Source organism: Chiloscyllium plagiosum, unplaced genomic scaffold (assembly GCF_037043375.1).
Source record: "Chiloscyllium plagiosum isolate Xiang-an unplaced genomic scaffold, Cpla_swu_hap1 HiC_scaffold_48, whole genome shotgun sequence".
In the NCBI taxonomy this organism is placed as follows: Eukaryota; Metazoa; Chordata; class Chondrichthyes; order Orectolobiformes; family Hemiscylliidae; genus Chiloscyllium; species Chiloscyllium plagiosum.
Window position 1 is genome coordinate 12,999,521 of NW_028270186.1, and position 26,105 is coordinate 13,025,625.

Consider the following 26,105-nt stretch of genomic DNA (forward strand, 5'->3'; position numbering starts at 1 on the left):
AAGGTAGTGTTGAGTTGCCTTCTTGAATCGCTGCAGTCCACTTGCTGTAGATTGCCCACAATGCCATTAGGAAGCAAATTCCAACGGCAGTGAAAAAACATTACTATATTTCCAAATTAGGATGGCAAGTGACTTGAAGGGAATGGCATTCCCATGTGTCTGCTGCCCTTATCCTTTTAGATCGAAGTGCTCATGTGGTTGGAAGATGCTATCTTAGGATCTTTGGTGAATTTCTGCGAGGCATCTTGTAGATCATATGCACCACTGCTACTAAGTGTCTGTGGTGGACAGTACGGATGCTCGTGTATGTGATTCCAGTCAAGCAGGTTAAGCTTCTTAAGTGCTATTAGAGCTGCAGTCAACCAGGCCAATGGGGAGTATTCAGTCACGCTCTTAGCTTGTGCCTTGTCACCGGTGGACAAGATTTGGGCGTCAGGAGGTGAGTTACTTGCCACAGTATTCCTAGCTTCTGACATGCTCTTGTAGTTTCTGTATTCTTGTGGCACATCCCGTTGAGTTTCTGGTCAATGCTAACCCCAATGATGTTGACAGTGGCCGATTCAGTGATGGTAGCAACACTAAATGCCAAGAGGCCATGGTTAGATTGTGTCTTATTGGAGTCGGTCATTGACTGGCATTTGTGTGGCATGAATATTATTTGCAACTTGTCAGCCCAAACATAGATATTGTTCGCAACTTCTTACATTTGAACATGCGCTGCTTCCCTGTCTGAGGAGTTGCTAATGGTGCTGAACATTGTGCAATCAGGGACTTTTTATCTTTGATACTTGAACATATAATCAAATTGTAACATTCCAGACTTTGTAATCTTTTTATGGGATCACAAAACTAGCTTGATAAAGTAAATAGTTTGGTTCTTTTTACTTCTTCTTCTTTGCAGATAATTCAGCGCTGTGTTCCGTGTCTCCAACATCTAGTATTGACAACCCTGTGGGATGGGTGTGGCGTCTCAGGAACTGAAGGCCCAGCTCCAGGACATTGCTGTGTCTAACCGTGGAGGAAAGTTGTAAGGAACAAAAATAGTTTTTTTGTCTTTTTCTTTGAACGTTTCTATTTGCCACATGTTAAAAATAATCAAAATGGGGGTGCAGGTTGAATAAAAGGATAAGGATGTTCGGTGGACATTCTAGCAACATTCAGTTGGGTCACACAGAAACAAAGGAGCTAAAGTAGCCCATTCAGCCTCCCTGAATTTGCTTCACCATTAGTGACCTTAGGTAATCACTTAGCACAACACCATTTTCCTGCAGCATTCACATATCCCTTGATGTCTTTGGGAACGACACATCTATTACAGTCATAGAGATGTACAGCATGGAAACAGATCCTTTGGTCCAATTCGTCCGTGCTGACCAGATATCCCAAATTAAGCTAATCCCATTTGCCCATTTCCCTCTAAACCCTTCCTATTCATATACCTATCCAGGTGCCTTTTACATGTTGTAGTTGTACCAGCCTCCACCACTTCCTCTGGCAGCTCATTCCAAACATGTACCATCCTCTGCGTGAAAAAGTTGCCATTTTAAATCTTGCCCCTCTCACCATAAACGTATGCCATCTAGATCTGGACTCCCCCACCCCAGGGAAAAGACCTTATCTATTTACCCTATCCGTGCCCCTCATGATTTTATAAACCTCTTAAAAGTCACCCTCAGCCTCCGACACTCCAGGGAAAACAGTCCTATCCTATTCAGCCTTTCCCTATTGCTCAAACCCTCCAATCCTGGCAACATTGGTGTAAATCTTTTCTGAACTCTTTCAATGTTTCACAATATCCTTCCAATAGGAGGGAGACCAGATTGTACGCAGTATTCTAACAGTGGCCTGACCAATGACTGCAGATGCTGGAAACCAGAGTCTAGATTAGAGTGGTGCTGGAAAAGCACAGCAGTTCAGGCAGCTCCTCGGATGCTGCCTGAACTGCTGTGCTTTTCCAGCATCACTCTAATCCTAACCAATGTCCTATACAGCCACAACATGACCTCCCACTCCTATACTCAATACTCAATGTTTGAATTTACACAACACTCTGGGATAGAGAATTTCAAAGATTCACTATCCTCTGAGTGAAGAAATCCCTCATCAGCACACTCATAAATAACTTGTCTTTTAATCTGAGACTCTGTCTTCTGGTTCTTGAGCCTGTATCCAAGAAAAACATCTTTTCTGTTTCTACTCGATTGATCTTTTCCAAGCTGTCATACATTTCTGTGAGATTGCCTCTCGTTCTTCAAAACTCCAGATAATTCAAACCCAGTTGATTCAACCTCTCCTCAAAGGACAGTTTCACACTCCTTGAGATCAGTTTGATGGATCTCCGCTGTGCTGCCTCTAGCAAGTATATCCTTCCTTAGTCAATGGGACTAGAAATCCAAGTGCAGTCTCTACAGTGTTATATAAAACAAGATTAAATTAAAACAAGATTTCTTTGCTCCTGTGCTGAAATCCTCTTGTAATAAAAGTTTGCCTTCCGAATTTCTTGTTGTAACTGTATGCCAGTTCTCAATGGCTCATGAACAAGGAAACCTAAATTCATCAACAGCTTCCAGCTTCTCACTATTTCAGGTATGCTCTGCACCTTCATTCCTCCTATCAAAGTGGATTCCAAAACAATTGCTGACATTGTATTCCATGTTCCATTTCCCCCAACCCCATATGCTTAAATTGTGTTGCTTTCCAATTGGTGTCAGAGTGCAGTGCATTGCAAGGATTGAAGTGTTGGTCAATGGATGACTAGAGCTTGAGGCAACACATGGGATGAAGCCTCCAGGCACAGATTTAATCATAATTGGCAACCTGAACATCATCTCTTCCTGAAAAGAAGGATGCGCAATGTTCTATAAAACCAATGAACCACATTTCTAAGCGAGTAATTGTTGTATTTTAAGAAGTGCAGCAGCCATTTAGTACACAGTAAATTCCCACAAACAGTGCAGAAGAAAGAAACTGTATTTTCTAAGAGTGTTGGCTGAGGAAGAAACATTTGCCAGTGCACCAGACACAGCTTCCTAGCTCTTCTTTGAAATAATACTTGGGATCTCTTGCATGTACTGGAGTAGGTTGATGGGGATCTCAGTTTCAGATCTGAATAGAAAAGCTGTATTTTTGTCAGTGCAGTGTTCCCTGGGGACTGCAGTGGTGTTTCTCAGTCTAAGCAGTGCGAACCTATAATCTTCTCATTCAGCAATAAGCAACTAGTGTTCTTGATTACTTTCCAAATATCATTGTAGCCTTTTTCTTTCACCTGCTTTCTGACCTTGCCTTATGATTCCTGCTGTATTTCCATTTGTTTCTTGTACTCGATTTGAAATGCAGTTGATGCATTTATATCAGTCAACATGGCAGCTCATTGTATACAACAAAGTCCCGGATGCAGAAAATGAGATGATTGATCAGTTCTTATTTGTGCTATTTAAAGTATTTTATTGCCACTTGGAGAAACCTCTCTTCAAATAGTCTCACAGGGTCTTCTGTGTCCTTAAACTGTGAATTGCAGTTTTATTTTAATGTGTCAGCTTAAAGCCTTGGCATGTAACCATAAAATGTCAGTGTTGTTTAGATTGTAAACATGAGAATATCAAGATAGGAAATGGATTTTCTTGACCTAGTACAATGTATTTATGTCTGTTTCCATGTTAACACATTATTCAGATGTTCTAATTCACCATGTGACTCACGTTACAGTAAATTCACTTTTATTCTGGATGGCACTGCTGTTATGGTTCCAGCTACTGGTGCCACTGGACAAATCTGATCCCAGAATTAATCTTGGCTTGACAAGATCTTGACATGAACAAAGCATAACATTAAAACACCACAACAGTATCTCAGGGAAAATGTCATGCAGTCTGTTCTACTGTAATGCAACAGTTCCGTTCCTATGTAATCCCACACTGAGAAAATCACCATTTTAAACCGATGGGACCGGCATCCCATTATAGCCAGTACAGGTAAAGAAAGTTTGTGTTCTACAAATAATGGTCTCAATTCTTCAACTGCATTATCGCCAATCCAAATTGAAGAAATGTGTGTTATAACAAAACCGACTGTACAATTGTAAAAGTTGCAAAGATTTCTAAATCTCCATCGATTCAACATTAGACATGTAGGGGCAGGTTGAATTTTGCTGTGGAAATGTAACAAACTCACTGAAGGACTTTGACTCCTTGATAACAGAGGTACCCAAGACAAAGTCTAATATTCAGAAATGATAGCTAATTGCAAGAAACCTCATTTTAAGTAGGATACAGGGCAGATGTATCCATTATTTCAGGGCATTGCCACAGTTGAGATCAACAATGATGCAACCAACCTTCATTTGACTTGGGTGCAAGAGATATTAACCTCAACGTTAAAGGGTAGGTACTTACACACCATAAATCATTACAATAGAAGAGAGAAAATAGCAACCATGTAAGTCATCCTAACCATTACTCTGGGTGGAGATGTTTGTGTCACTTTGAACTTTCTTCATTTACCAAATTTAGTAGGAATTGAACTTGACTCAGTGTGCTGTGAATTAACATTCATTCTAGAACTTCTACCCCAAAGATTGCACAAAGGTAGTGCAGATCTTACATTTCTGTCAAACCTGAGACTAAAGAAGGCAGGAAGAAAAAGGCACCAAAACTGGATGGTAAGCAGCCACAAGAGGGCATTCTAGCCTTTAGATTTGCTCTCTCAGAACAAGATGGCACAGATTAAATGACCACTCGTGTTGTTTATGATGTAGAAGCAGTGGTTCTGGATCTTCTACCAATTTTGGATTCAAGCACCTCAGTTCATGAAGTGTCCACTATCTCTTTTTTATTCATTCCTGGAATGCAGGCATCACTGACTTGGCTGTCATTTACGATGAATGCCAAATTGCTCTTGAGAAGGTTGGTTGTGAGCTGCCTTTCTGAACCCCTGCAGTCCATGTGTTGTACGTAGACCCACAGTGCTGTTAGGAAGCGTGTTGATATGCAAGTGGTCTTGAATTGTAGCTTTACCAGGTAGACACTTCATCTGTAGGTATGTTCAGCGATGCTCCTAGTATGCTCGCCTGCACTCATCATTAAATAGGATTCATGTCGCATTTTGTTGATAAAGATGGAGTGAGGTTTATGCTATGCCAAGAGGTTGCAGATTGTGTTGGAGTATGATTCTGCTGCTGATAATATCCTACAGCACTTCATGAATGCCCAGTCTTGAGATGTTACATCTGTTTGAAATCTGTTCCATTCAGCAAGATGGCAGTTCCACAGAGCGCAATGGAGGGGATAAATATCCTGCATTTTGTTGAAGATGGTAACAAAAAGGTAAACTTCCAAGGTAGTCATGATTTGGAGTTGCCAATGTTGGACTGATGTACAAAGTAAAAAAATCACACAACACCAGTTTATGGTTCAACAGGTTTATTTGGAAGCACAAGCTTTTTGAGCTTGTGATGAAGGAGCAGCACTCTGAAAACTAGCGCTTCCAAATAAACTTGTTGGACTATAACCTGGTCTGATGTGATTTTTAACTTTGTAAACTTCCAATGAACTCATCAGAGGGGATCAGGAATCACGGAGCTATTGACAATTCGATGAATACTGAACTCACTGTATTAAGGATGGCAATCTGACAGAGAAACAATATTCCCTGATATTCTGAAGTTCCAGCTGCTGTCAACAGTTATTGGCAATGACCAGACCCTTCAAAAGGTTCCAGAAACCTCAAACTGGCAGTGTTGCAGGTGAACTGCACTGAACAGACAAAAAGTATAAGAGTGCAAACATTTCAGGGGATAATAAGCTGAGAAGGAGTTTATTGTCCTTCAATCAAGCATCATACCTTGGCAAAGCTTCAGAACTTTTCTGTAAACAGCAGTGTCCCCGCTATCAGAGAGGTCTAGGATGATGCAATTACACAAGTTCTTCTGTTATGCATGCTGGAAATCTCAAGGCTTGGTTGCAGATTTATGAGCATTGAAACTTCAGATAAGGTGGATAGTACCACAGCTCAATTGCATGCGACACCTCCTGACAAAAATGCACAGCATTGGGATGAGCATGATATACTCCCAGAAAGATTTCAAACTGAAGACCAGGCCCACTCAATCTCTTCACATTGGAGAACTGTCTCATTCCGGAAATCCATTTAGGGAACTTCTGCAGGCTCCCAAACTGTACCAAGTTGACAGTTACTTCATAACACTCATCCACTTTTTCCTGAACAAATATTATTTGTTTACTCAGTAAGGTTGCTGCAACATAGATTTTCGACCAAGTTGACTTGTTGCTGTTGTCTATTGTGATTGTGTCTATTTGCACAGCATGATCTTCCTGTGGACTTCCAGTTGTTCATTTATACAATCTTGGAATAGTAAAATGAATAATAGGTCCAAGCTTTGAAAATTTTGTAGCACGTTAAGTGGTCACGTGTGCCTGTTTAATTATGAAGTTGCAGTAGTGACTGTAATCAATCTAAGTCCTGGATTGCTTTTGGCAGATGGAAGTATTACCATAATAATTACTCATTAGTGTTCAGGCAGTCATTGGGAATCAGTTAAGACATAACTTTTAGTGTGTGACATTTCAAAAACTTAGAACTGTTCGGGTGTTGATCTGAAGAAATGTAATGATTTAATGATTTATTGGATAACAAGAATGCATTTAAAAGCTTGTCAACACTCCAGGCAGAAGAGTTATATCATTCAGACAGGATTCCACATAGGTATCTGAGGGAGGAAAGGTTAGAAATAGTGGAGGCTATGTCTTTAATATTCATATACATTAAAAATATTCATTTTTAGAGTTTAGATTCCCAACTAATGGACTATGGGGTTTGGTGACTTCTATGAAGGGTTTACGAATAATTTAGTTACTCAGTCTTTGTGGTGCCATTACAAAATTCACTCTATGCAAGGGAGCAGGGAACCCTGGTACGTTAATTCAAAATGATTTGTATTGTATTAGGTTTAATACCAAGGATCCAAAAATTAGGAAACCCAGGGATTCATATCTTTCCCCTGTGACAAAATTATTGCTGCAACCTGAAGTGTGGCTTTGAGAAACATAATTGGCTTCCCCCAAGTGCAGAGTGTTATAGAGTATACGTATATTTCATTGAGAACATCATGTCATAATGCAGCTGACCTCAGTAATAGAAAAGGCTTCCATTTCATAAATGTGCAACACATTGGGACTACATCTTAGAGTTCTGAGCCAGGTACTGTAAGAACTGCCATAATGTCTGGGTCCTTGAGAGCTTTAATTTTCTAAGGTCATTTCAATGACCAGGTGCCTTACAAGTTTCATAACTGGGTGATAATTGCAGCCCTCTGTGACATTGGCTAATGGCTCCTTTAGAGTCGAAAAGTATGGCGTGGGAAAAGCACAGCAGGTCAGGCAGCATCCAATTTCAGAGATAGGTCCTTCTCCAGGAATGACTCCATTATTCAACTCCCTGACTGTGGAGCCCAGATATAACAACAGGGTTATCACGGAGCAGTCGGGAGGTGGTTCTGATCTTGTATCTGTCATGTTTGATGAAAAGGGTGGCCTTAAAGTACATTCTGGACATAATCTTTGCATGTTGTGCTCTACGCAACTTGAACAGGCAAAGAGGGATGTGATGGAAGAGCTTAGAGAGAAGCAGCAGTCTTCCGAAACTTCGAGCTGAAGACATGGAGCAGTAATAAACACCATCTTCTGCATGATCGAGTGCTGCAGTGTCAAGTACAACAAACCAGACAGTGCTAAATTGACAGCTGGTCTCAGTTGATGAGATGGATGCAATAGACACTCATAGGTTGTGGTGACAATTTCCAAGACTACCAATCTGCTTGGCACATGTCTTTTCAGAACAAATGTTGGTTGTGCCAGCAACACCCACGTTCCAGGAAAGAAGAAATTTTTTAAAAAGTCTATCAGCAGTGGTAGGAAGATATTTGGGGGCAAGAATGTAGGGAAAAAAGTTATTGGATACTTGTTAAAAATGTAGATATGTTGAAAGCAAATTGTGTTGAACTGAGTTGATTTGAGTTTGTAAAGTAATGGTAAACTTTTAAGGTATAGTTCTTTGATATTGACCTTCAAGCAGCGTTTGCTAAAATACCAAAAAAGTAGACTTCAGAGCGGTGTTTACATGATCGATGCAATGGCTTGAGTTATTAAGACCACTGCTGTTTTTGATATATATTCATGATGTTGACTCGTGTGTAGTTTCCAGATCATGCAAAACTCACATAAGTGATAGAGAGAGAGAGAGAGCGAGAGAGAAAGAGACAATGTATTTCAAATCTGTTTGTCAATTATTGATGTTATGAAATTGTGATTTCACTGTAGCTGCTCATGATTGTGAATTTGATGTTTTTTAGGAAATATTGATTATCTCAGATTGGCATGACCTCTGTCTCAGTGTTCAGGTAAGAGATTGTGTGTGTGTGTATGCCATGTCCTGTTACAGCACTGCATCCCCAAGTTTGCCAGCTCTATTTGGTAACCTGTAGTCTGTCCATTTTAATTAGCACATCCAAACCTTTGCCTCTAACATGTGATCTTCACCAAGCATAGACAAGTACTCAGACTATCATGAGCAACCCAAGCCTCCAGCCTTTCACTGACAAGATTGTTGAGCTTTTATTGATAAATGTGCAACTGAACCTGACACTGATAAGATAAGGAGTCAGTCACTAAATACCATAACAGCGAGTAATGATGAAAAAGTAGCTATTTGCTATTCAATGTGACATCTAGCTTTCCGGTTCCTCCCAGTGATTACCTTCAGCATTTTAATGGACATGTTGTCATGTCATGTTCTGGATAGCAGTGTGAATTATTCTTCCCAAAATTATAAAATGGTGAAAAGATTGGAGGATGAGGAAGACAATCAGTTATCACATTACAATTGTTAAAGATAATCAATTATTTCTAAAATTGAACTGTGAAAATGTAACATGTGAACTTTGCTTAGAATTAAAACAGCTAAACTGTGATTAAATTTTACTATGTGAAACACTACTCACTTAAACTACTCAGTGAAAAGTGAGTTACTGACAGTCATTAATCAACATATTTGTTGTTTTATTGAAACATGCAAAAAAGGTTGTTTTTAATAATACTTCGTGCAATTGTTTGGTCAAAATAATAAATTTTCCAACATCACTGTCATTTTCAAGGCTTTCATTTGGCATCTACCTAGCAAAATTACAAAGTTTTACTACTTGGGTATGCATACATTTGTCCCAAAAGAATCAGATATGTGCTTGCAAAGGGAGGTTGAAATTTGTGTCTCTCAGCAGGCAACTCATAGTCATCAGTTGTTAAGTTTCAGTTTGAGACTAATTGATTGATTTTCATTGTTTAAAGATATTGTGGAATATGTGGCAAAGGTGGGCGTCTAGAATTTAGTTGGCGTGATCTGATGCAATGGCACAACATGCTTAAATGGCTGAATGACCTCCTACTGTTTCCACTTGCCTGTCCATTTTCCTGCTGATTGGCCAATAGCTTCCCCATTAAGATTGTTGTCATCCACGTTTGCAACATCATTGTGCCCATTGCAATTGAAACCTGGTAACTGAGCTGAATTACCTGCATTTAACTTGTGATTTTCAATTTAAGGATAGGGCTCAGCATCTCTCTGGGACGCGTAAAATTGTTGTGCTACTAATCAGCAGAGCTGAACCATCTTGTGTTGTATTCTCTTCCAAGTTAAGCTCAATCATGAGTTAGGTAATTTGATCTTGGCTGGCACGTGGACTGAGATGGGTGAGAGAAGATGGGGAGGCGCAGAAGCTGAAGCCAGTTTAAATATTCAGTGATCTTGTCACTTTGCATTAAAAGTGATCCAACTAAACATGATTGCAAAGGTCTGCAGGCCAAATGTGTCTAATGATTGTACCGTTTTTGCATTAAATCATTAGCAAATGGTTTGTGGCAGCAATTAGACAATCACTTACTGTTGTTAAGAATGTATCTTTGTAGCAAGTATAGAGGATCCCTGAGACACCACATTCTTCCAGGGAATTTCACTGTTTCTTTTGAACATGGCACAAGGTTAAGGCTGTTAACAATTATCTTGTCGAAATGGGTGGCTTTAGACAGCTTTTCAACCCTTACTTAATGAACCCTGAGAAAATATCAGAATTTTAGTAAGGAGTTACTGTTTCTGATAGGCACTGTCATGGTACACCATCACTCTCACCCAAGTGACCTTGTAGAAATGGAGTTTTGGCCATCTGGTCTAGTGGTGACAAAGGTATTGATTTTCTGCTCGGGTCCAAGAAAACAAAGTCCACACTAATTTAATTTTATTAGTTCAACATCTAAGTACTTGGCTGCTGAATATGTGTTACCCTCTTGAATTTCCTTTTGTTTTTCCTGCTAAATATTTGCATTAATGGAAGGACTTTGATGGGGTGCTTTCAATTTATCATTTGAGACTTTAGGCAGTGCAGCATTTTTTTTCATATTGGTATGAAATTACAAAATATTATTAAGTTCTTGCTGCTCCAATTGTTAAAACATTTGTTCGTTGAAGCCAGTGCTACACAATTGAGGGAATCTGTGATCCTGTCTTGAGCCTTTGTGGAAGCTACTGGGATGGAAGCAGGAAATATTAATTTGGCTGTGATGCCCACTGGATTAGCAGGGAAGTATCAGCTAGGTTTTATCCACTTCTTCAAGATGTTGTGATGTAATATGCAGAATTGAATTGTTTAATGCAGCTCTGTGTGGAGATTGAAATCACACTCGAGAGATGCCAATGATGCGCTTGTGAAAAGATGCAACAAGTATTTCTGGATCACTGGCTGCCTCTTTTCTGGATTCTGATGGTGAACTCCAAGAGGCAGTGTGCTGTGGCAGGCACATTTTAAGATCCAGGATAGGATATTTCTCTGGATCCTGGATGTTCAATTTGAGGTGATCAACTCACTGTTGCTCCAAGAGAGGAGTTGGTCTTTGCATTTGATTTCCTGACAGCAAGTGGAAACTCTCACCTTTCAAAACAGTTCAAAATCAAAAAAGGTATTATTTTCATATTGGGACAATTTGTCCTCTAAACTGTCGAAAAGCCTCAAGTTCTCACCTTCTCTCATAACAGATTAGAGATGATTTCTCATTAAAGTTTATAACTTAGGTGTACAGTCATTCTTTTTCATAAATTGCCTGATAGTTCCTTTCTGGTTCTTTTACTGAGCTCTGGATATCCCTAATCAATTTCAAATGCTTTAGTTTTTCATGACTTTTCTTCCACTATTGGAACATCATTCCTGTATAGGGCGGCACGGTGGCACAGTGGTTAGCACTGCTGCCTCACAGCGCCAGACACCCGGGTTCAATTCCCGTCTCAGGCGACTAACTGTGTGGAGTTTGCACGTTCTCCCCGTGTCTGCGTGGGTTTCCTCCGGGTGCTCCGGTTTCCTCTCACAGTCCAAAGATGTGCAGGTCAGGTGAATTGGCCATGCTAAATTGCCCGTAGTGTTAGGTAAGGGGTAAATGTAGGGGTATGGATGGGTTGCGCTTCGGCGGGGCGGTGTGGACTTGTTGGGCTGAAGGGCCTGTTTCCACACTGTAAGTAATCTAATCTAATCATTACCTCCGAGTTCCAAGCCACACAACATCTGACTTGGAATTCTGTTCTGATGTTTCATTGTCGCCATAATAAAATCCTGGAACTCACCACCTCACCGGACTATTCACCAGCTTCCCTGCACAGACTGCAGCAGTTCAAGGAGGGATTCAGCATCATCTTCAAGAGTAGTTGGGGATCGACAGCCGCTGCTAGTTTTTGCAGCAATGCCCACATCATATTGGAGGATAAAAAAAAAGTTTTTACAAATTGTTTAATTTTGTTTTCCTGCACTCATTTGTTGTCTCTTTGGGCTTTTGATGCAAGCAGAAGGGTGTAATGCAGTGCTACTGCCAGTAAAAACTTAATGTTAACCATATAAAGCTCAAGTTGGAAAATAAAGTATTCGGGGTATATTTTGAAGGGTTAGTTTTGTGTGGAATTCATGGAGATGCAGAACAGGAAGTCAATAAGAAGACATGCAGAGTATTCAATTCTGACAGTGATGAGACACTACACATAGCTTAAGCTGAAAGATTTAACATAGCAACCTTTCCTTATTGTGCTTCTTTAGCGGCTGCCTCAAACTTTAGCACAATGGTTAGCACCACGTCCTGGACTTTGGTTTGTGTAAATCTACACACACGATCAAGGGCAATTCTCTGTACTTGAAGTGCACAAGCTTTGGACAGACCAAAATGTGTCATTCACCGAGTTGATTGTCCTCAAGGTGCATCCATGGGTAAAGTTTGAAGAGCACGGAGCCCTGTGTAAGGGAGCCACTCAAGATGAACTTCAACGTGCAATCCTGGTCTCCTTTCTATCGGAGAGATGTTGTGAAACTTGAAAGGGTTCAGAAAAAATTTAAAAGGATGTTGCCAGGGTTGGAGGATTTGAGCTACAGGGAGAGGCTGAACAGGCTGGGGCTGTTTTCCCTGGAGTGTCAGAGACTGAGGGGTGACCTTATAGAGGTTTACAAAATTATGAGGGGCATGGATAGGGTAAATAGGCAAAGTCTTTTCCCTGGATTCGGAGAGTTCAGAACTAGAGGGCATAGGTTTAGAGTGAGAGGGGAAAGATATAAAAGAGACCTAAGGGGCAACTTTCTCACACAGAGGGTGGTACGCATATGGAATGAGCTGCCAGAGGAAGTGGTGGAGGCTGGTACAATTGCAGCATTTCAGAGGCATTTGGATGTGTATATGAATAGGAAGGGTTTGGAGGGATATGGGCCAGGTGCTGGCAGGTGGGACTAGATTGGTTTGGGATATCTGGTCGGCATGGACAGGTTGGACCGAAGGGTCTGTTTCCACGCTGTACATCTCTATGACTCTATGACATTAAAATCAAGTCACGGTCTTGTTTGCTGTTTCCATTTTGATTCAGTTGTGCAACTCTCCACAAGAACTCACACCATCCAATGCCACAACAGAAATTTGAGGCACACAATCTAGGATGACACTTCAGTATAGTTTCTGACAGAATGCAGCACTGAAGGCAATGCTATCATTTAACCACCAAACTGAAGCCAGAAAAGAGCCCATTGCACCTTTCTGAAGAACAGCAAGGGAGTTGAAATGACTCCACAGAGGCAAGTATCCCATCACCAAGTCACTCTTAATTTACACGTATAAACCCCTTGACACTGATCCAACTCCCTTAGAGCCAGATCTCAGAATGAACAGAACCTCTGATGCTCCTGTTTATTTTTTTTTAATTTAACCCCCACACTACCACCTAAGTGCGGTAGACGCTCCTGTTTATATCTGACAGCCACAGGTCCACGATTGGACCAGGTTAACAACCCTCATCATGGAACTCAGATTCTGTGAGGTCTACCTGGCTGACCTCAGTGCCATCACTACAAGAGTACTGCTGACCATGAATCCTTAAACAATAAATTTGCTCACTGACTACATTGTGGCTGCCTGGCTAATACTGGAGCTAACACCACAATTTATTTGACTCTGACTATATACTTTTTTTAACCTACCACAGAGACCAGCAACATATCCTTCTCCTAATGTTCAGATTTAAATCTGCTTTGCATCAAGTTTAATCAGCTTTCGGTGTAATTGTAGTAAGTTCAGTTGCACTGGAAAAGTTCCTCTTAGTTGGTGAAAATTATTTTTCTCAGTTCATGAGATTATTAGTGTGTTTGCCTAGATACAAAAACAAATTTGAATGTGACCAATCAATTTAAATTATACCCCCAAAAAAACCAAACTCAATCATGTTTGAATTTAGTATGTTAACAATATTAAAAGCCAGTGACACAATCTGATGCTTTGAGTTATAAGGCCGGGAGAACTTGGACAGTTGAGCGAGAACTGCCAAGTCACCAGCATATACAGACTGCTCTCTTCAAGGTACCTTTATCAGTCAATGACCTGTGAAACAGAAATCCCTTCAAAGAAGGAAATCAACAGAGGAGGATGCAAAGGGGAGATTTGACTGGTGCTAGATATTGAGATCTGAATTTTTGGTGAATCTTTAATTGGGGGTTTTATTGGACTAGTATTATAGAAGGGAAAGTAAAAGATAGGTTAGAGGAATGAGTTGTAAATAGTTGTTAGTTAATTATTCTCTGTTATACTTTAAGAAATAAAGTTGCTAATTTTGACTTTAAGTAGTTCTTGGCCTCTCAAATTTTCACAGATTACCTTATGGGGTAAATCATTTCTATGTTGCTGGTTTAAATTAGTGGAGGTGGATTAAACCTGTGTCCTGACAATTGTGATTTATGTTTTTCAACAAGACTCTCTGTGGATGCCATGAGCATTGGCACAACCCATTTTGAAATCTGTAAAAGTCTTAGAGATGGTACAATAATTTTTTTTCTAAAATTGATGTTTAAATACTTGTGAATTATATTTGTCTCTGTGGTTTCTTCATGTATCTTTTATCTCTCTAATTATGGTTTTAATCAACAAATGCAATTGCTAGTTTCAGCTGTGTATTCTGACAACGAAGTGCCCTCAGGATGAACAGGACAGAACAATGGATAATCTTTTCTGTGTCTTGTGAAAATCATCACTGTGGAAGAGTAATTCTTAATGCAGGAGCACACTATTCACCATTCCAAACATAATTGACAATAATTGTTTACATCTTGAAGATTTATTGACTGAAGAAAATCATCCTGTTCTTTTGTACATGATTGGTAAAACTGTGTCTTCTCCATGACACACATGATTTATGTTTATGGTGATGGTTCTGCAGGGCTTCCTGTGAACTTTTAATTATTACAGTGAGTCATAGTACACTGAAGCACAATTTCTGCTTTAATATTTAAGTATGTTTTGATTTCACAATGTGTTCTCAATCCGTGAGTTGTAACACTCAAGGAACTAGATCAGTTCTATGGTCTCAAATTAAACTTGATACGTTGTATTTCAATCACCTTTGTTCAGCTGCCTCACTATTCACAGCATGTGTGTATTGTCCATCCTGAATTGGTCTTGAGAAACTGGCCACTTTCCCGAATGCAATTGAATGACTTGAAAAGCCACTTTAGAGTCAACCACACTGCTGTGGGTCTGGAGACACAAATAGGCTAGATGTGACCTTGCATTAGACCAGAAGAAACAGGAGCAGGAGTAGGCCATTCAGCCCCTTAAACTTGCTCTGCCCTACAGTAGGCTGATGGCTGATCCGAACCTCCTCACATCCATTTTCCTGCCCTTTCCACTTACCTCTTGATTCCCCAGCTGATCAAGAATCTATCTAGCTTTGTCTTAAATATACATAAGGACTCTTTCCCCCTCAGCTCTTTGTAGCAAGGAGTTCCAGAAATTCTCAAAGTTCTGAGTGAACAAATTCTTTCTCATCTCAGTTATGAATTTTCACCCCTTTATTTTGAGCCTATGCCCTGTGATTTGAGAGTCTTCAGTGATGGGAAATCTTCGCATTTACCCTGTCAAACCCCTCAAGAGTTCACAATGTTTCAATGATATCACCTCTCATTCTTCCAAATTCCAGTGAATATCCTGAACAAGTATGACAGATTTCCTTGCCTGAAGCGACATTAGTAAACCAGTTAGATTTTATTACAGTTTGGTAGTTTCCTGATCACCCCAACTGAAATTAGCCTATTTTGGCAGATTTTATGCTGGACTAATGCCATTTACAAGTTCGCTAATGACACCACCATAGTCGGTCGAATCTCAGATGGCAACGAAACAGATGACAAATGGGAGGTGGAAGACCTGGAAAAATGGTGCACTGAGATCAATCTAGCTCTCAATGCCAGAAAAACTGAGAAACTCTACTTTTGGCAGGATGTTACCCATGTCCCCCTACACATCAACAGCACAGGTGGAACGAGTGGAGAGTGTCAAGCTCCTGGGAGTGGTCATCCACAATAAGCTTTCTTGGACTCTTCATGTGGATGCACTGGTTACAAAGGCCCAACAACATCTCATCTTCCTCAGGCAGCTAAGAAAATTTGGCATGACGGCAAATACCCTTGCCAACTTTTATAGGTGTGCAGTTGAGAGCATTCTGTCTGGATGTATCACTACCTGATATGGCAACTGTACTATTCAAGATCAGAGACAGTTACAAAGAGTGGTGAACTTGGCCCAGACAATCACAAACCTCCCATCTATAGAATCCAGGTCCGCTGTCAAAGAAAAGCAGCCAGCATTCTCAAAGATCCATCCCACCCTGGCAATGCCTTTCCACAACCTTTACCATCAGGGAGAAGGTACAGAAGCCTGAACATGCACACCAGCCAGTTTCATAAGTTTCCACCGTACTATTGTTAGAATACTGAATGGACTCACAAACTCTTAACATTCACCTGTACCTGTGTTTTTGTTTTTGCCGTTGTTTACCTATCATTTATTTATCTATGCTACTTAACTATGTGATCTGCTTGTATTGCTCGCAAGACAAAGCTTTTCACTGTGCCACAGTACACGTAGCAATAAATTCAATTCAATTATTTCAGTAGTTGTATGGAGCTTTTTCAGCTGACGAGGTGGGACTTGAACTCAAGGGCAGAGTTATCACAGCTTCTGGCCAACATGTATTGGGTAGAAGGTTGGCATAATATGGTGAGAGCGAACAAAAAGAGAGAAATACTCTGTTAATTTCTCCCCCTTACAATTCATGCTGTTTTTAGGCAGGAAAGTGGATGTAATTTGTTCTTGGGATGTTGATGACACTGTCAAGAAGGATATTTATTGTTCATCCCTGGTGGATCTGAGAAGTTGGTTGTGGACTATCATCTTGAATTTTTTTTATTCATTTGTGAGATATCATCGTCACTGGCTGTCCGGCATTTATTGTCTGTCCCTATTTGCCCTTCAGAAGCTGGTGGTGAGCTGCCTTCTTGAACCGCTACAGTTCACATGCTCTAGGTTGACCTACAATGCAATTTAGGGTTGGGGGGCCAATCCAGAATTTTAAACCAGTGACATCAAAGCAACAGCATTTCTGTGCAATTTGCAGGAGAACTTGAATTATGTCCAATGACTTTGCTAAAATATGTCTTAATTAGTTGAGAACTCTTTTATTTTATCATTGCCAATAAAAAGAAGCATACATTTCTGTTTTGATTGATGTCAAATTAGTGACCACAATTTTTTTTTATTCATTGTAAAGGATAAAATTGTGAATACCTCTTGCACTAAAGTCTTTTTATGTTGGAAAACGGTTTGGAAGATGATTTATTTTTTTTATTTGAAATCTTTAAACCCTTTTGGTCCTGTTCATTTTTCAATGGAGGCATAGAGCAGGCCAATTTTCTCATAAAACAATACTAACGCTACCTCTTAAGAGGATAGTGCTTCAGTATATAGAGTTGATTTACTTCTCAATGTGATGAAGATGCATTAGCAAGCTGAATTTATAACAAGGAGAAACCTCATAACATGCTCCATCCCTACTCGCCTCAGAAATCTTGACTGCAAGTAGAGATCTGAGAAAGAAATTAGGGGAGTTTGAAATGGAACGCTAAGTTGTATGCCAGAAATTTGAGGTACAGTTTGCAAGACAAGTGAAGTAGCACTTGATATTGCAAAAACAAAGAAAAGTGTAACAAATGATGTCCAGAAAAGCAAATGTCAGTATTTTGGCCATTTGATCAGAGGTTAAAAGTTGCACACATCCCTTAAACAGCATAAAGTGGAAAGACTGGTCATTTATGAAGAATTAAGAATTGGTTGATGAAGGTCATAAAAGTAGTTGCAGGCAAATTATAGTGAGTGTGTGATGCTGGCACAAGACAGACATATGTGACACACTGTGCCGTAAGTTCTGACAGGAGCAGCTAAAAGCAACAGCAGAAAAGTTTTATAATTACTTTTTAAGCAAGTGTATCCACAGAAGTGATTCAATGTGTGCATATGATTATTCACTCTGTTGTGTGACAAGGAAAGAGAAATCCAGAAATTCCCAAATTAGGAACGGAGAAGCTGGAAATTCACAGAATATCCAGCAGCCTCTGAAACTGAACAATGTTTTAAATGGAGATCCAGTTGGAGGGTGTAAAAAACACATCATAAATTTTTGACATTTTCAATATCAAGCTAGTTCGTTCACACATTTATATGCATACATATTTTTGTCAGCTTTGAAGCATTTATCATGTTTGTTTCACAAAGGTGAATCATTAATGTGCCCACATCTGCAGATATTTGTCAGTGTGTGCCGAGAAGCCCTTGTGGACAGTAGTAGTAAGAGACCTGGGCTCAATTCCTGAAGTGAGCAATAACTTCTCTGAGTAGATTGGTTAGGAAAATATCTGAGCCAAATGATACCTGAAAATAACTCTCATTTCTTCTTTGCCCTAATTTGTGGATTTTCTGACCTAGGTCTCTCTTGCGGCTGATAGCATAGCTAAATAAGTACACAGGAGAGACTTGGAATGGCTTGACCACCAATTTTTATTCTTTGATATTAAGAGACTTGATTAGGCTAATGATCTGGCCCATTTCAGGGCCTCACTGTTCCTGCAACTTTGGGCCCATTACTAAGTACAACTTGGGTAACCGTCAAGCTATTTTTAAAAAAAAATACAACTATAAGATTAAATAGTTTGCAATTTTGTTGACTTGAGCAAGTGCAGCATGAAGATACACATCTCATTGTTTAGCTGTGCTTTGTTTCTGTTGACTGTTGATAGAGGATAAATATATTCAATTGTCGAGTTGAATATATTTTATATCCATGTTGAACATTTTATCAAAGTAAAGCTTTCACTGAACTTGTTGGTTTTTCTGTGATTTGCAGCTTGATTCTCCATTCGGACAATCTTGCTCCAGAACAGCACTTTGAGGAATGAGAAATCATGGCCTTAATGATTCTTGTCAATCTTTGTTCAATGAATAGCTCTCTTAATAATCTCTAAATCAAAATACTCAAGTTCCTGTCCAGAATGTTAAGCATCTGATCTGGGGAGATACTCTTGTGCAGTACTGAGGTAGGAAACTGCACTGCTGTCTTTTGCTTGAGACATAAAGCTGAGGCTGAAATTAACTCATTTAGGTGGATGTTTCCAGTGATACTCTTCAAAGAACGAGCAGGAGGATCCTCCCTGATACCTTTTGGATTTCTCAATCAGTTGCTAAAATGATTACCTGGTCACGATCACAATAATATTGGTGCACAAATGGCCAGGTTGTGATAAAGATGACATCAATCTTTCTTTTTACATTGTTTGTTTCTTATTCATTTTAATTAGGTTCCAGAATCTGGGAGTTTATTACTTTGCAACCAGCACACACTGCAGCGAACCGCAGCCTAAACAGCACAACACAATAGGAAATCAGCCCTTATAGATTATCCCACAGTTTATTACTTCTTTGAAACTCCAACCCAGACATTTTTTTCCTCATTGTTTTACATTAGAAATGAGTAAACCACAGTTACCACAGGGCATAAACTGTTGAATGAAATGTTTTCCAGTGAGCAATTACAACTAAATTTGCAATTTTCAATAGGCTGCTTATACCTTATAATTAGTAAAATGTGACTGACCTATTATCCAGATCCTACACAGAGCAATCTGTGGCAAAAAAAAATTGTTTGGCTCACAGTTATTTCATTAAAAGCAGAAAAATTATTTTCTTTATTTCATTCTTCCCTGAATCCTCCCGTGAATCAGCAAGTCTCCGACAATGGAGTCAGACTACAAGCAGCTCAGTTTGTTGAAACCACCTTTCTATTATCACAATTGTTTTGGGTCAGTGCACAAACCATTGGGGGAGGTTTAATAGGGACAAATGCATGTGTTTGGGAGGAGGTGAGGGTTTTAAAATCTCGCATGGTGTGTTGCCTGCCCGGTGCCAGGGTGCGAGACATCTCCGACCGGCTTGAAAGGATATTGGAGCGGGAGGGGGAGGATCCAGTTGTTGTGGTCCACGTTGGTACCAACAACATAGGCAAGACTAGGGTGGAGGACCTGTTTGGGCATTACGAAGCACTAGGCAGGAAATTGAAGCACAGGTCCTCAAGGGTCATAATCTCCGGATTACTGCCCGAGCCACGTGCCAATTGGCATAGGGACAAGAAAATTAGGCAAGTAAACACGTGGCTAAGGGATTGGTGTGGGAAAGAGGGATTCCACTTCATGGGGCATTGGCATCAGTTTTGGAACGGGGGGGATCTGTACCGTTGGGACGGTCTCCACCTGAACCGATCAGGTACCAATGTTCTAGCGAAGAGGATAAATAGGGTGGTCAGTAGGACTTTAAACTTCTGAGTTGGGGGGAAGGGAAAGTGAAAGCGACTGGAAGTATGGAGGTAAATGGCAAGATAAGCAGCAGGATAGCATGTTTCCAGGCAGATTTAAAATTGAGGCAGATTGAGAATGCAGTAAAAAGCAAGGATAACTTAGGACATATGACTTCCAACATCTCTAATGATAAGAAAGTTAGCATTAAGGCACTTTACCTAAATGCTCGTAGCATTCATAACAAAGCCGATGAACTAATGGCACAGATAATAGTGAATGATTATGATGTAGTAGGCATCACAGAGACTTGGTTACAGGGGGGTCAGGACTGGCAGTTAAACCTCCATGGTTTTTCAACTTATCGAAAAGACAGAGAGGTGGGCAGAGGGGGTGGGGTTGCCTTGTTAGTTAAGAACAAAATTAAATCTATGGTATTGAATGACATAGCGTCGGATGATGTGGAGTCTGTGTGGGTGGAATTGAGGAACCACAAAGGCACAAAAAACATAATTGGAGTTGTGTATAGACCTCCTAACAGTGGTCAGGACCAGGGACGCAACATGTACTGGGAAATAGAGAAGGCATGTCAGAAAGGCAAGGTTACATTGATCATGGGAGACTTCAACATGCAGGTGGACTGGGTAAATAATGTTGCTTGTGGATCTAAAGAAAGGGAATTCATGGAATGCTTACAGGATGCCTTTTTGGAACAGCTTGTCATGGAGCCCACAAGAGAGCAGGCTATTCTGGACCTAGTGCTTTGCAATGAACCAGACTCTATAAAAGATCTTAAAGTAAGGGAACCCTTAGGAAGTAGCGACCATAATATGGTAGAGTTCAGTCTGGAGTTTGAAAGGGAGAAGGCAAAATCGGATGTAATGGTGTTACAGTTGAATAAGGGTAATTATGAGGGCATGAGAGAGGAACTGACGAAAATAGACTGGAAGCAGAGGCTAACCGGGAAGACAGTAGAGCAAAAATGGCACGAGTTTGTAGGTATAATTGAGGACACTGTACAGAGTTCATTCCCAAGAAAAGATGATTAACCGGGGAGGGACTAGACAACCTTGGCTGACAAAGGAAGTCAGGAAATGTATTAAAGAAAAAGAGAGATCCTATAAAGTGGCTAAGAACAGTGGGAAATCAGAAGTTTGAGAAGGATACAAAAGCAAACAGAGGACAACAAAGAGTGTAATAAGAAATGAGAGGATCAAATATGAAGGTAGGCTAGCCAGTAATATTAGAAATAATAGTAAAAGTTTCTTTCAGTACATAAGAAACAAACGACAGGCAAAAGTAGACATTGGGCCACTTCAAACTGATGCAGGAAGCCTAGTGATGGGAGATAAGGAAATAGCAGGAGAACTTAACAAGTACTTTGCGTCAGTTTTCATAGTGGAAGACATGAGTAATATCCCAAAAATTAAAGGGTGTCATGGGGCTGAGTTGAGTATGGTTGCCATTACGAAAGAGATAGTGCTAGAAAAGTTAAAAAGTCTTAAAATTGATAAATCTCCTGGCCCCGATGGGATACACCCTAGAGTTCTGAGAGAGGTGGCTGAGGAAATAGCAGAGGCATTGGTTGAGATCTTTCAAGAGTCACTGGAGTCAGGAAAGGTCCTGGATGATTGGAAGATGGCTGTTGTAACCCCCTTGTTCAAGAAAGGATCAAGGCAAAAGATGGAAAATTATAAGCCAATCAGCTTAACCTCGGTTGTTGGTAAAATTCTAGAATCCATCATTAAGGACGAGGTTTCTAAATTCTTGGAAGAGCAGAGTCTGATTAGAACAAGTCAACATGGATTTAGTAAAGGGAGGTCATGCCTGACAAACCTGTTGGAATTTTTTGAAGAGGTAACAAGTAGGTTAGACCAGGGAAACCCAGTGGATGTGCTCTATCTAGACTTTCAAAAGGCCTTTGATAAGGTGCCACATGGGAGGCTGCTGAGCAAGGTGAGGGCCCATGGTGTTCGAGGTGAGCTGCTGGGATGGATTGAGGATTGGCTGTCTAACAGAAGACAGAGAGTTGGGATAAAAGGTTCTTTTTCAGAATGGCAGCCGGTGACGAGCGGTGTCCCGCAGGGTTCGGTGCTGGGGCCACAGCTGTTCGCATTATATATTAATGATTTGGATGAGGGAACCGGGGGCATTCTAGCGAAGTTTGCCGATGATACGAAGTTAGGTGGACAGGCAGGTAGTACTGAGGAAGTGGGGAGGCTACAGAAGGATCTAGACAGGTTGGGAGAGTGGTCCAGGAAATGGCTGATGGAATTTAACGTGAGCAAGTGCGAGGTCTTGCACTTTGGCAAAAAGAATAAAAGCATAGACTACTTTCTAAATGGTGAGAAAATTAATAAAGCCAAAGCACAAAGGGATCTGGGAGTGCTAGTCGAGGATTCTCTAAAGGTAAGCATGCAGGTTGAGTCCGTGATTAAGAAAGCGAATGCAATGTTGTCTCTTATCTCAAGAGGGTTGGAATATAAAAGCAGAGATGTACTACTAAGACTTTATAAAGCTCTGGTTAGGCCCCATTTGGAGTACTGTGTCCAGTTTTGGTCCCCACACCTCAGGAAGGATATACTGGCACTGGAACGTGTCCAGCGGAGATTCACACGGATGATCCCTGGAATGACAGGTCTAACATATGAGGAACGGCTGAGGATACTGGGATTGTATTCGTTGGAGTTTAGAAGATTAAGGGGAGACTTAATAGAGACGTACAAAATAATACATGGCTTGGAAAAGGTGGATGCTAGGAAATTGTTTCCGTTAGACGAGGAGACTAGGACCCGTGGACACAGCCTTAGAATTAGAGGGAGTCATTTCAGAACAGAAATGCGGAGACATTTCTTCAGCCAGAGAGTGGTGGGCCTGTGGAATTCATTGCCACGGAGTGCAGTGGAAGCCGGGATGCTAAATGTCTTCAAGGCCGAGATTGATAGATTCTTGTTGTCTAGAGGAATTAAGGGCTACGGGGAGAACGCTGGTAAGTGGAGCTGAAATGCGCATCAGCCATGATTGAATGGCGGAGTGGACTCGATGGGCCGAATGGCCTTACTTCCACTCCTATGTCTTATGGTCTTATTAAAGCCAGTGAAATTGATGACATACAAGGAAGTTGTGTGAATTTAGCAACTTTCAAATGGCAAAAACACAATGGAGGGTATCAGTGTGAAGGCAAAATTTTGTCTCTGTTTAACGGTTGCACTTTCCAACTGTATCATGGAGAGATATATCAATGACAAGTAGGATGGTAAAGATGAGTACAAGAAGGATATCGTGTTAGTGACAGAAGAGTCTCTAACAGCAGCTGATGAAGTCAGGCTGTTCTCCTGCTCTTCAGATGCTGCCTGACCTGCTGTGCTTTTCCAGCACCCACTCTCGACTAAGTCGGCTGTTGCTTGAATATCGTATGTAAGCAACCACCCTCAACTTTGGCATAAGTCCTGAAATATGCATGAAGAAGTATTTTCATTGCCAGCAACAATTCATGCTTTTGTTCCTTTCTAGTAAATCAACTTCAGAAAAAATCAATAGTTTCAGGGCAGCCAATGATAAATAGTTTTGTAATCCTAATATGCTCTGTTAGTGGGCAACAAGGGCAAATGTGAGGTAACAATTCTACAAACCAGAGTCCTTGCTACTTCTCAACAGGGGATAAAGGGAGAGCACAAAGAGAATCATACATCCTTCTTTGCTGATTCAAAGCCCGTAAGTCCTGAGAATCTGAGAGTAGATTTCAGCTTGCTGCTTGAGCAAAATTACATATAAGCCATTCAAACCTTTGAGCCTGCTCTGCCATGCATTAAGATTATGGCTAGTCTGATTGTAACCTCAAATCAACTCTCCCCTATCCCTGATTGGAAGTGCCTTGGTTGTGTCCTGATTTGATACTCAGATTGCAACCAAGTGCTCAATTCGGTTTTATTCTTTCTGCTCGTTAGAGCAGTTGACTCAACTGAACATCCTGTTAGGCCAGTTCAGAGAGTAGTTAAAAAGCAAAACAGCTACTTCAGGTACTCAAGTTACATATAGGCCAGACCAGGTAAGCATGGCAGGTTTCCATTCCTGTGATGCAATCCCACAGTATTACCAAGAATTTTCCTGAAACCAGCTTCTTATTCCAACTTCCCTGCTCTCCTCATTTTGGTGACCTAATCACCTTCAGTAATTGATCAGTGTTGAGGCCATCTAATTTTGTAAAAAAATGGGTCTAATTGCCTCTTTTCCATTTCATGTTTATAACTCATTGGCTGCTTTCCAATTATATGCTATCTGACAGTAAAGCCTGAAAATGATTTCCATGACCTTTCATTGTCACACATAAATAACACAAGTAATTACTGTTCTGCTGCATGCTGATGTTACATAATGAGTGAAAAACATTGCTATCTACATGACAGTTATTTCACATTTCTTCGAACAATTACAACTTATGTTGTTGAATTGTTCCAATGAAAGTGTTTATTCAGAAAAATAGTCTCCAAAATTGGCATGCTACAGGGAATTTGCAATTTTTTGTTAATGTCTGCTATGGAGAAAATGCAATTGTGTATGCTATCACATTGCACAGTTGGAAGAATTTTCTTATGCTTTCCCCCCCCATGCTTAATGAAAACCTGCTGTGCTGTCTGACACATTGAATAAGTACCCTAAGTCAGGCTTTGAAGTGTGTCTTTTGCAGTTTTAATTTTTTAAGAAGTCTAGAAATATATGCTTCAGCAAATTATTGCTTGCTATTAATTGTGCCAGCAACAATTCATGTTTTTGTTGTTTTCTAGTAAATCAACTTAAGAAAAAACAATGGTTTCAGGGCAGCCAATGACAAATAGTTTTGTAATTCCAATATGCTCTGTTAGTGGGCAACAAGGGCAAATGTGTGGTAACAATTCTGCAAACCAAAGTCCTTGCTGACAGCCCTGCTACTTCTCAACAGGGGATAAAGGGAGAGCACAAAGAGAATCATGCATCCTTCTTTGCTGATTCAAAACCCATAAGTCCTGAGAATTTGAGAGTAGATTTCAGCTTGCTGCTTGAGCAAAATTACATATAAGCCATTCAAACCTTTGAGCCTGCCCCGCCATGCATTTAGATTATGGCTAGTCGGATTGTAACCTCAAATCAACTCTCCTCTATCCCTGATAACCTTTCCCATCCTTACTTAACAAGAAGCTATCCATCTTGACCGAAGAAATATTCAGGGGCTCCACTTCTACCACCTTTTCAGAAGAAAGATCCAAAGACTGATGACATTCTGAGAGAAAAAAGTGTTGCCTCATTTCTGTTTTGAACCAGCAATGCTTGATTTTTAAATCAAGTGATCCCTTCATTTTAGATTCTCCCATAGGAGGAAACATCCTTTCTGCATTTAGACTGTCAAGCTTCCTCAGGTTCGTAGATGTTTCAATCGAGCCATCTCTGACCATTCTAAGCACCAGTGGATACAAGCCTTGCCTATACTAAGTAAAAGACAATGCCCCCCACCCCGGCTTTCATTCCTGATATTTGTGGAGTAAACCTTCTCTGATCTGCCTTCACACATTTACAACTTCCTTATATAGGAGTAACAATTCTTTGCACAGTCCTTCAGATGTGATCTCATATTTACATGCCAACTTTTCACAGCTTATTAATTTAAAATTAGAAGCATAAAAGTAGGAGCAGGAGTAGACCATTCAGCTCTTTGAGCCTGCTATGCCATCCAACATGATCAACAAACACCAAAATGTTGCATTTAGCTCCCTCATCCAGGTCATTCATGTTGAATGAATGAACAACTGAGGCTCAAGCAGTTATCCTTGCAGTACCCCCAGGTCAACTGCCTGACACTTGGATAAAGATCTATTTATTTCCATTGTGT

At 40.4% G+C, this 26,105-nt stretch overlaps 1 long non-coding RNA gene across 3 annotated transcripts in view; it reads left to right on the forward strand.

Moving 5' to 3' along the window:
• The window catches only part of LOC122543135 (uncharacterized), a 164,961-nt gene that overhangs the window by 89,772 nt on the left and 49,084 nt on the right, over positions 1–26,105 (forward strand). For all 3 annotated transcript variants that reach the window (XR_015754874.1, XR_015754873.1, XR_015754875.1), the window contains 2 exons: positions 902–1,027; positions 8,366–8,413. This is a non-coding gene — a long non-coding RNA (uncharacterized LOC122543135). The remainder of the gene's footprint in view (positions 1–901; positions 1,028–8,365; positions 8,414–26,105) is intronic.